The sequence below is a fragment of the Myxine glutinosa genome, chromosome 1, assembly GCF_964187855.1.
Source record: "Myxine glutinosa chromosome 1, kmMyxGlut1.1, whole genome shotgun sequence".
Taxonomy (NCBI): domain Eukaryota; kingdom Metazoa; phylum Chordata; class Myxini; order Myxiniformes; family Myxinidae; genus Myxine; species Myxine glutinosa.
The window spans coordinates 353,323,076-353,335,696 of NC_136261.1; positions in this window are offsets into that span (position 1 = coordinate 353,323,076).

A 12,621-nucleotide genomic window follows, 5' to 3' on the forward strand; every position below is an offset into this window, starting at 1 on the left:
CCAAGATGGCGGCCGAACCACGTGACCAATGACGTCATCATTAACATATTTTATTCCCCATCTAGAGTTCTTTACAATGAGCCATGTCTCAATTTTTTCTGTTCAGTACTTTCGGAGATATAGAAGTACAAAGTTTTTCGGTTTTTCCAAGATGGCGGCCGAACCACGTCACCGATGACATCATCAATTGGGCACAGTCTATTCCAGGGCAAGACCAATATGTGTGCAAAGTTTGGCGATTCTACGTGCAACGGTGTAGACGCAGTGCTGCAAACAGACAGACAGACAAACAGACAGACAAACAGACAAACAGACAAATGAAAAATCGGTCAGAGACCGAGGACTTGCCGGAATGTACTTTTTTATCGGCCATTTAGGACAAATATGGCGACCGAACCACGTGACCGATGACTTCATCATTAACATATTTTATTCCCCATGGAGCGTTCTTTACAATGAGCCATGTCTCAATTTTTTCTATTCAGCACTTTCGGAGCTGTTGGGTTGCAAAGTTTTCGGTTTTTCCAAGATGGCGGCCGAACCACGTGACATATGACGTCATCATTAACAAATTTCATTCCCCATGGAGAGTTCTTTACAATGAGCCATGTCTCAATTCTTTCTGTTCAGCACTTTTGGAGATATAGTGGTGCAAATTTTTGCCGTTTTTCCAAGATGGCGGCCGACCACGTGATAGATGATGTCATCATTAACATATTTTATTCCCCATGGAGAGTTCTTTACAATGAGTCATGTCTCAATTTTTTCTGCTCAGCACTTTTGGAGATATAGAGGTGCAAAGTTTTGCCGTTTTTCCAAGATGGCGGCCGAACCACGTGACATCTGACGTCATCATTAACATATTTTATTCCCCATGGACATTTCTTTCCAATGAGCCATGTCTGAATTTTTTCTGTTCAGCACTTTCGGAGATATAGAGGTGCAAAGCTTTTCCAAGATGGCGGCCGAACCACGTGACCTATGACGTCATCATTAACATATTTTATTTCCCATGGACATTTCTTTCCAATGAGCCATGTCTCAATTTTTTCTGTTCAGCACTTTCGGAGATATAGAGGTGCAAAGCTTTTCCAAGATGGCGGCCGAACCACGTGACCGATGACGTCATCATTAACATTTTTTATTCCACATGGAGAGTTCTTTACAATGAGCCATGCCTCAATTTTTTCTATTCAGGACTTTTGGAGATGTGGAGGTGCAGAGTTTTTCGGTTTTTCCAAGATGGCGGCTGAACCACGTGACCGATGACGTCATCATTAACATATTTTATTCCCCATGGAGGATTCTTTACAATGAGCCATGTCTCAATTTTTTATATTCAGCACTTTTGGACACATAGAGGTGCTAAGTTTTTCGGTTTTTCCAAGATGGCGGCCGAACCACGTGACCGATGATATCATCATTAACATATTTTATTCCCCATGGAGAGTTCTTTACAATGAGCCATGTCTCAATTTTTTCTATTCAGCACTTTCGGAGATATGGAGGTGCAAAGTTTTTCGGTTTTTCCAAGATGGCGGCCGAACCACGTGACTGATGACGTCATCAGTAACATATTTTATTCCCCATGGAGAGATATTTACAATGAGCCATGTCTCAATTTTTTCTGTTCAGCACTTTCGGAGATATGGAGGTGTAAAGTTTTTCGGTTTTTCCAAGATGGCGGCCGAACCACGTGACCTATGACGTCATCATTAACATATTTTATGCCCCATGGACATTTCTTTCCAATGAGCCATGTCTCAATTTTTTCTGTTCAGCACTTTCGGAGATATAGAGGTGCAAAGCTTTTCCAAGATGGCGGCCGAACCACGTGACCGATGACGTCATCATTAACATTTTTTATTCCACATGGAGAGTTCTTTACAATGAGCCATGTCTCAATTTTTTCTATTCAGTACTTTCAGAGATATGGAGGTGCAAAGTTTTGCCGTTTTTCCAAGATGGCGGCCGAACCACGTGACATATGACATCATCATTAACATATTTTATTCCCCATGGGGAGTTCTTTACAATGAGCCATGTCTCAATTTTTTCTGTTCAGCACTTTTGGAGATTTCGTGGTGCAAAGTTTTGCCGTTTTTCCAAGATGGCAGCCCACCACGTGACCGGTGACGTCATCATTAACATATTTTATTCCCCATGGAGAGTTCATTACAATGAGCCGTGTCTCAATTTTTTCTATTCAGTACTTTCAGAGATATGGAGGTGCAAAGTTTTGCCGTTTTTCCAAGATGGCGGCCGACCACGTGACATATGACGTCATCATTAACCTATTTTATTCTGCATGGAGAGTTCTTTACAATGAGCCATGTCTCAATTTTTTCTGTTCAGCACTTTTGGAGATTTCGTGGTGCAAAGTTTTGCCGTTTTTCCAAGATGGCGGCCGACCACGTGACTGATGATGTCATCATTAACATATTTTATTCCCCATGGAGAGTTCTTTACAATGAGCCATGTCTCAATTTTTTCTGTTCAGCACTTTTGGAGATATAGTGGCGCAACGTTTTGCCGTTTTTCCAAGATGGCGACCGAACCACGTGAATGATGACGTCATCATTTACTTATTTTATTCCCCATGGAGAGTTCTTTACAATGAGCCATGTAGCAATTTTTTCTGTTCAGTACTTTCGGAGATATAGAGGTGCAATTTTTTTTCAAAGATGGCGGCCGAACCACGTGACCGATGACGTCATCATTTGGGCACAGTATATTAGAGGGCAAGCCAAATAAGTGTGCAAAGTTTGGCTATTCTACGTATAGAAAGATTCTACATATAGAAAGTTTTGCGGTTTTTCCAAGATGGCGGCCGAACCACGTGACCAATGACGTCATCATTAACATATTTTATTCCCCATCTAGAGTTCTTTACAATGAGCCATGTCTCAATTTTTTCTGTTCAGTACTTTCGGAGATATAGAAGTGCAAAGTTTTTCGGTTTTTCCAAGATGGCGGCCGAACCACGTCACCGATGACGTCATCAATTGGGCACAGTCTATTCCAGGGCAAGACCAATATGTGTGCAAAGTTTGGCGATTCTCCGTTCAACGGTGTAGACGCAGTGCTGCAAACAGACAGACAAACAGACAGACAAACAGACAAACAGACAAACAGACAAACAGACAAATGAAAAATCGGTCAGAGACCGAGGACTTGCCGGAGTGTACTTTTTTATCGGCCATTTAGAACAAATATGGCGGCTGAACCACGTGATAGATGATGTCATCATTAACATATTTTATTCCCCATGGAGAGTTCTTTACAATGAGCCATGTCTCAATTTTTTCTGCTCAGCACTTTTGGAGATATAGAGGTGCAAAGTTTTGCCGTTTTTCCAAGATGGCGGCCGAACCACGTGACATCTGACGTCATCATTAACATATTTTATTCCCCATGGACATTTCTTTCCAATGAGCCATGTCTCAATTTTTTCTGTTCAGCACTTTCGGAGATATAGAGGTGCAAAGCTTTTCCAAGATGGCGGCCGAACCACGTGACCTATGACGTCATCATTAACATATTTTATTTCCCATGGACATTTCTTTCCAATGAGCCATGTCTCAATTTTTTCTGTTCAGCACTTTCGGAGATATAGAGGTGCAAAGCTTTTCCAAGATGGCGGCCGAACCACGTGACCGATGACGTCATCATTAACATTTTTTATTCCACATGGAGAGTTCTTTACAATGAGCCATGCCTCAATTTTTTCTATTCAGGACTTTTGGAGATGTGGAGGTGCAGAGTTTTTCGGTTTTTCCAAGATGGCGGCTGAACCACGTGACCGATGACGTCATCATTAACATATTTTATTCCCCATGGAGGATTCTTTACAATGAGCCATGTCTCAATTTTTTCTATTCAGCACTTTTGGACACATAGAGGTGCTAAGTTTTTCGGTTTTTCCAAGATGGCGGCCGAACCACGTGACCGATGATATCATCATTAACATATTTTATTCCCCATGGAGAGTTCTTTACAATGAGCCATGTCTCAATTTTTTCTATTCAGCACTTTCGGAGATATGGAGGTGCAAAGTTTTTCGGTTTTTCCAAGATGGCGGCCGAACCACGTGACTGATGACGTCATCAGTAACATATTTTATTCCCCATGGAGAGATATTTACAATGAGCCATGTCTCAATTTTTTCTGTTCAGCACTTTCGGAGATATGGAGGTGTAAAGTTTTTCGGTTTTTCCAAGATGGCGGCCGAACCACGTGACCTATGACGTCATCATTAACATATTTTATGCCCCATGGACATTTCTTTCCAATGAGCCATGTCTCAATTTTTTCTGTTCAGCACTTTCGGAGATATAGAGGTGCAAAGCTTTTCCAAGATGGCGGCCGAACCACGTGACCGATGACGTCATCATTAACATTTTTTATTCCACATGGAGAGTTCTTTACAATGAGCCATGTCTCAATTTTTTCTATTCAGTACTTTCAGAGATATGGAGGTGCAAAGTTTTGCCGTTTTTCCAAGATGGCGGCCGAACCACGTGACATATGACATCATCATTAACATATTTTATTCCCCATGGGGAGTTCTTTACAATGAGCCATGTCTCAATTTTTTCTGTTCAGCACTTTTGGAGATTTTGTGGTGCAAAGTTTTGCCGTTTTTCCAAGATGGCAGCCCACCACGTGACCGGTGACGTCATCATTAACATATTTTATTCCCCATGGAGAGTTCATTACAATGAGCCGTGTCTCAATTTTTTCTATTCAGTACTTTCAGAGATATGGAGGTGCAAAGTTTTGCCGTTTTTCCAAGATGGCGGCCGACCACGTGACATATGACGTCATCATTAACCTATTTTATTCTGCATGGAGAGTTCTTTACAATGAGCCATGTCTCAATTTTTTCTGTTCAGCACTTTTGGAGATTTCGTGGTGCAAAGTTTTGCCGTTTTTCCAAGATGGCGGCCGACCACGTGACTGATGATGTCATCATTAACATATTTTATTCCCCATGGAGAGTTCTTTACAATGAGCCATGTCTCAATTTTTTCTGTTCAGCACTTTTGGAGATATAGTGGCGCAACGTTTTGCCGTTTTTCCAAGATGGCGACCGAACCACGTGACTGATGACGTCATCATTTACTTATTTTATTCCCCATGGAGAGTTCTTTACAATGAGCCATGTAGCAATTTTTTCTGTTCAGTACTTTCGGAGATATAGAGGTGCAATTTTTTTTCGGTTTTTCCAAGATGGCCGCCGAACCACGTGACTGATGACGTCATCATTAACATATTTTATTCCCCATGGACAGTTCTTTACAATGAGCCATGTCTCAATTTTTTCTATTCAGCACTTTCGGAGATATGGAGGTGCAAATTTTTTCAAAGATGGCGGCCGAACCACGTGACCGATGACGTCATCATTTGGGCACAGTATATTAGAGGGCAAGCCAAATAAGTGTGCAAAGTTTGGCTATTCTACGTATAGAAAGATTCTACATATAGAAAGTTTTGCGGTTTTTCCAAGATGGCGGCCGAACCACGTGACCAATGACGTCATCATTAACATATTTTATTCCCCATCTAGAGTTCTTTACAATGAGCCATGTCTCAATTTTTTCTGTTCAGTACTTTCGGAGATATAGAAGTGCAAAGTTTTTCGGTTTTTCCAAGATGGCGGCCGAACCACGTCACCGATGACGTCATCAATTGGGCACAGTCTATTCCAGGGCAAGACCAATATGTGTGCAAAGTTTGGCGATTCTCCGTGCAACGGTGTAGACGCAGTGCTGCAAACAGACAGACAAACAGACAGATGAAAAATCGGTCAGAGACCGAGGACTTGCCGGAATTTACTTTTTTATCGGCCATTTAGGACAAATATGGCGGCTGAACCACCTGACCGATGACATCATCATTAACATATTTTATTCCCCCTGGAGAGTTCTTTCCAATGAGCCATGTCTCAATTTTTTCTGTTCAGCACTTTTGGAGATAGAGGTGCAACGTTTTTCGGATTTTCCAAGATGGCGGCCGAACCACGTGACCGATGACGTCATCATTAACATATTTTATTCCCCCTGGAGAGTTCTTTCCAATGAGCCATGTCTCAATTTTTTCTATTCAGCACTTTCGGAGATATGGAGGTGATTTTTTTCCCCGTTTTTCCAAGATGGCGGCCGCACCACGTGACCGATGGCGTCATCATTAACATATTTTATTCCACATGGAGAGTTCTTGACAATGAGCCATGTCTCAATTTTTCCTATTCAGCACTTTCGGAGATATGGAGGTGCTAGGTTTTTCGGTTTTTCCAAGATGGCGGCCGACCACGCGACTGATGACGTCATCATTAACATATTTTATTCCCCATGGAGAGTTCTTTACAATGAGCCATGTCTCAATTTTTTCTGTTCAGCACTTTTGGAGATATAGTGGCGCAACGTTTTGCCGTTTTTCCAAGATGGCGACCGAACCACATGACTGATGACGTCATCATTTACATATTTTATTCCCCATGGAGAGTTCTTTACAATGAGCCATGTCTCAATTTTTTCTGTTCAGTACTTTCGGAGATATAGAGGTGCAAGGTTTTTCGGTTTTTCCAAGATGGCGGCCGAACCACGTCACCGATGACGTCATCAATTGGGCACAGTCTATTCCAGGGCAAGACGAATATGTGTGCAAAGTTTGGCGATTCTCCCGGCAACGGTGTAGACGCAGTGCTGCAAACAGACAGACAGACAGACAGACAGACAGACAGACAGACAGACAAACAGACAGACAAACGAACAGATCAACATACTTGCCGGAAAATTTTTTCCGGCAAGTAATGAAAAATCGGTCAGAGACCGAGGACTTGCCGGAATGTACTTTTTTATCGGCCATTTAGGACAAATATGGCGGCCGAACCACGTGACCGATGACGTCATCATTAACATATTTTATTCCCCATGGAGAGTTCTTTACAATGAGCCATGTCTCAATTTTTTCCATTCTGCACTTTTGGAGATATAGTGGTGCAAAGTTTTCCCATTTTTCCAAGATGGCGGCCGAACCACGTGACCGATGGCATCATCATTAACATATTTTATTCCCCATGGAGAGTTCTTTACAATGAGCCATGTCTCAATTTTTTCTATTCAGCACTTTCAGAGAAATGGAGGTGCAAAATTTTTCGGTTTTTCCAAGATGGCGGCCGAACCACGTGACATATGACGTCATCATTAACATATTTTATTCCCCATGGAGAGTTCTTTACAATGAGCAATGTCTCAATTTTTTCTGTTCAGCACTTTTGGAGATATAGTGGTGCAAATTTTTGCCGTTTTTCCAAGATGGCGGCCGACCACGTGACATATGACGTCATCATTAACATATTTTATTCCCCATGGAGCGTTCTTTACAATGAGCCATGTCTCAATTTTTTCTGTTCAGCACTTTTGGAGATATCATGGTGCAAAGTTTTGCCGTTTTTCCAAGATGGCGGCCGACCACGTGACTGATGACGTCATCATTAACAGATTTTATTCCCCATGGAGAGTTCTTTACAATGAGCCATGTCTCAATTTTTTCTGTTCAGGACTTTTGGAGATATGGAGGTGCAAAATTTTTCGGTTTTTCCAAGATGGCGGCCGAACCACGTGACCGATGACGTCATCATTTGGGCACAGTATATTAGAGGGCAAGACAAATACGTGTGCAAAGTTTGGTGATTCTACGTGCAACGGTGTAGACGTAGTGCTGCAAACAGACAAACAGACAAACAGACAAACAGACAAACAGACAAATGAAAAATCGGTCAGAGACCGAGGACTTGCCGGAATGTACTTTTTTATCGGCCATTTTGGACAAATATGGCGGTCGAAACACGTGAACGATGACGTCATCAATAACATATTTTATTCCCCATGGAGAGTTCTTTACAATGAGCCATGTCTCAATTTTTTCTGTTCAGTACTTTCGGAGATATAGAGGTGCAAATTTATTCGGTTTTTCCAAGATGGCGGCCGAACCACGTGACCTATGACGTCATCATTAACATATTTTATTCCCCATGGAGAGTTCTTTACAATGAGCCATGTCTCAATTTTTTCTGTTCAGCACTTTTGGAGATTTCGTGGTGCAAAGTTTTGCCGTTTTTCCAAGATGGCGGCCGAACCACGTGACCTATGACGTCATCATTAACATGTTTTATTCCCAATGGAGAGTTCTTTACAATGAGCCATGGCTCAATTTTTTCTGTTCAGCACATTGAGATATCGAGGTGCAAAATTTTTCGGTTTTTCCAAGATGGCGGCCGAACCACGTGACTGATGACGTCATCATTTGGGCACAGTATATTAGAGGGCAAGACCAATATGTGTGCCAAGTTTGGCGATTCTACGTGCAACGGTGTAGACGTAGTGCTGCAAACAGACAAACAGACAAACAGACAAACAGACAAACGAACAGATCAACATACTTGCCGGAAAATTTTTTCCGGCAAGTAATGAAAAATCGGTCAGAGACCGAGGACTTGCCGGAATGTACTTTTTTATCGGCCATTTAGGACAAATATGGCGGCTGAACCACGTGAACGATGACGTCATCATTAACATATTTTATTCCCCATGGAGAGTTCTTTACAATGAGCCATGTCTCAATTTTTTCTGTTCAGCACTTTTGGAGATATAGTGGTGCAAATTTTTGCCGTTTTTCCAAGATGGCGGCCGACCACGTGACATATGACGTCATCGTTAACATATTTTATTCCCCATGGAGAGTTCTTTACAATGAGCCATGTCTCAATTTTTTCTGTTCAGCACTTTTGGAGATATAGTGGTGCAAATTTTTGCCGTTTTTCCAAGATGGCGGCCGACCACGTGACATATGACGTCATCATTAACATATTTTATTCCCCATGGAGCGTTCTTTACAATGAGCCATGTCTCAATTTTTTCTGTTCAGCACTTTTGGAGATATCATGGTGCAAAGTTTTGCCGTTTTTCCAAGATGGCGGCCGACCACGTGACTGATGACGTCATCATTAACAGATTTTATTCCCCATGGAGAGTTCTTTACAATGAGCCATGTCTCAATTTTTTCTGTTCAGCACTTTTGGAGATACAGTGGAACAAAGTTTTGCCGTTTTTCCAAGATGGCGGCCGACCACGTGACATATGACGTCATCATTAACATATTTTATTCCCCATGGAGAGTTCTTTACAATGAGCCATGTCTCAATTTTTTCATTTCAGCACTTTCGGAGATGTTGAGGTGCAAAGTTTTCCCATTTTTCCAAGATGGCGGCCGAACCACGTGACCGATGGCGTCATCATTAACATATTTTATTCCCCATGGAGAGTTCTTTACAATGAGCTATGTCTCAATTTTTTCTGTTCAGCACTTTTGGAGATTTTGTGGTGCAAAGTTTTGCCGTTTTTCCAAGATGGCGGCCGACCACGTGACATATGACGTCATCATTAACATATTTTATTCCCCATGGAGAGTTCTTTACAATGAGCCATGTCTCAATTTTTTCTGTTCAGTACTTTCGGAGATATAGAGGTGCAAATTTATTCGGTTTATCCAAGATGGCGGCCGAACCACGTCACTGATGACGTCATCATTGAGGCACAGTATATTAGAGGGCAAGACCATTATGTGTGCAAAGTTTGGCGATTCTCCGTGCAACGGTGTAGACGCAGTGCTGCAAACAGACAAACAGACAGACAAACAGACAGACAAACAGACAGACAGACAAACAAACGAACAGATCAACATACTTGCCGGAAAATTTTTCCGGCAAGTAACAAACGAACAGATCAACATACTTGCCGGAATCTTTTCCGGCAAGTAATGAAAAATCGGTCAGAGACCGAGGACTTGCCGGAATTTACTTTTTTATCGGCCATTTAGGACAAATATGGCGGCTGAACCACCTGACCGATGACATCATCATTAACATATTTTATTCCCCACGGAGAGTTCTTTACAATGAGCCATGTCTCAATTTTTTCTGTTCAGCACTTTTGGAGATAGAGGTGCAACGTTTTTCGGATTTTCCAAGATGGCGGCCGAACCACGTGACCGATGACGACATCATTAACATATTTTATTCCCCCTGGAGAGTTCTTTCCAATGAGCCATGTCTCAATTTTTTCTGTTCAGCACTTTTGGAGATAGAGGTGCAACGTTTTTCGGATTTTCCAAGATGGCGGCCGAACCACGTGACCGATGACGTCATCATTAACTTATTTTATTCCCCCTGGAGAGTTCTTTCCAATGAGCCATGTCTCAATTTTTTCTATTCAGCACTTTCGGAGATATGGAGGTGAATTTTTTTCCCGTTTTTCCAAGATGGCGGCCGCACCACGTGACCGATGACGTCATCATTAACATATTTTATTCCACATGGAGAGTTCTTGACAATGAGCCATGTCTCAATTTTTTCTATTCAGCACTTTCGGAGATATGGAGGTGCTAGGTTTTTCGGTTTTTCCAAGATGGCGGCCGACCACGCGACTGATGACGTCATCATTAACATATTTTATTCCCCATGGAGAGTTCTTTACAATGAGCCATGTCTCAATTTTTTCTGTTCAGCACTTTTGGAGATATAGTGGTGCAAAGTTTTGCCGTTTTTCCAAGATGGCGGCCGACCACGTGACATATGACGTCATCATTAACATATTTTATTCCCCATGGAGAGTTCTTTACAATGAGCCATGTCTCAATTTTTTCTGTTCAGCACTTTTGGAGATATAGTGGCGCAACGTTTTGCCGTTTTTCCAAGATGGCGACCGAACCACGTGACTGATGACGTCATCATTTACATATTTTATTCCCCATGGAGAGTTCTTTACAATGAGCCATGTCTCAATTTTTTCTGTTCAGTACTTTCGGAGATATAGAGGTACAAGGTTTTTCAGTTTTTCCAAGATGGCGGCCGAACCACGTCACCGATGACGTCATCAATTGGGCACAGTCTATTCCAGGGCAAGACCAATATGTGTGCAAAGTTTGGCGATTCGCCGTGCAACGGTGTAGACGCAGTGCTGCAAACAGACAGACAGACAGACAGACAGACAGACAGACAGACAAACAGACAGACAAATGAAAAATCGGTCAGAGACCGAGGACTTGCCGGAATTTACTTTTTTATCGGCCATTTCGGACAAATATGGCGGTCGAACCACGTGACCGATGACGTCATCATTAACATATTTTATTCCCCATGGAGAGTTCTTTACAATGAGCCATGTCTCAATTTTTTCTATTCAGCACTTTCGGAGATGTGGAGGTGCAACGCTTTTCAGTTTTTCCAAGATGGCGGCTGAACCACGTGACCGATGACGTCATCATGAACATATTTTATTCCACATGGAGAGTTCTTTACAATGAGCCATGTCTCAATTTTTTCTGTTCAGCACTTTTGGAAATATAGTGGTGCAAAGTTTTGCCGTTTTTCCAAGATGGCGGCCGACCACGTGACATATGACGTCATCATTAACATATTTTATTCCCCATGGAGAGTTCTTTACAATGAGCCATGTCTCAATTTTTTCTGTTCAGCACTTTTGGAAATATAGTGGTGCAAAGTTTTGCCGTTTTTCCAAGATGGCGGCCGACCACGTGACATATGACGTCATCATTAACATATTTTATTCCCCATGGAGAGTTCTTTACAATGAGCCATGTCTCAATTTTTTCTGTTCAGCACTTTTGGAGATATAGTGGCGCAACGTTTTGCCGTTTTTCCAAGATGGCGACCGAACCACGTGACTGATGACGTCATCATTTACATATTTTATTCCCCATGGAGAGTTCTTTACAATGAGCCATGTCTCAATTTTTTCTGTTCAGTACTTTCGGAGATATAGAGGTGCAAAGTTTTTCGGTTTTTCCAAGATGGCGGCCGAACCACGTCACCGATGACGTCATCAATTGGGCACAGTCTATTCCAGGGCAAGACCAATATGTGTGCAAAGTTTGGCGATTCTACGTGCAACGGTGTAGACGCAGTGCTGCAAACAGACAGACAGACAGACAAACAGACAGACAGACAAACAGACAGACAAATGAAAAATCGGTCAGAGACCGAGGACTTGCCGGAATGTACTTTTTTATTGGCCATTTAGGACAAATATGGCGGCCGAACCACGTGACCGATGACGTCATCATTAACATATTTTATTCCCCATGGAGAGTTCTTTTCAATGAGCCATGTCTCAATTTTTTCTATTCAGCACTTTCGGAGATGTGGAGGTTTCGGTTTTTCCAAGATGGTGGCCGAACCACGTGACATATGATGTCATCATTAACAAATTTTATTCCCCATGGAGAGGTCTTTACAATGAGCCATGTCTCAATTTTTTCCATTCTGCACTTTTGGAGATATAGTGGTGCAAAGTTTTTGCCGTTTTTCCAAGATGGCGGCCGAACCACGTGACCGATGGCATCATCATTAACATATTTTATTCCCCATGGAGAGGTCTTTACAATGAGCCATGTCTCAATTTTTTCTGTTCAGCACTTTTGGAGATATAGTGGTGCAAAGTTTTGCCGTTTTTCCAAGATGGCGGCCGACCACGTGACATATGACATCATTAACATATTTTATTCCCCATGGAGAGTTTTTTACAATGAGCCATGTCT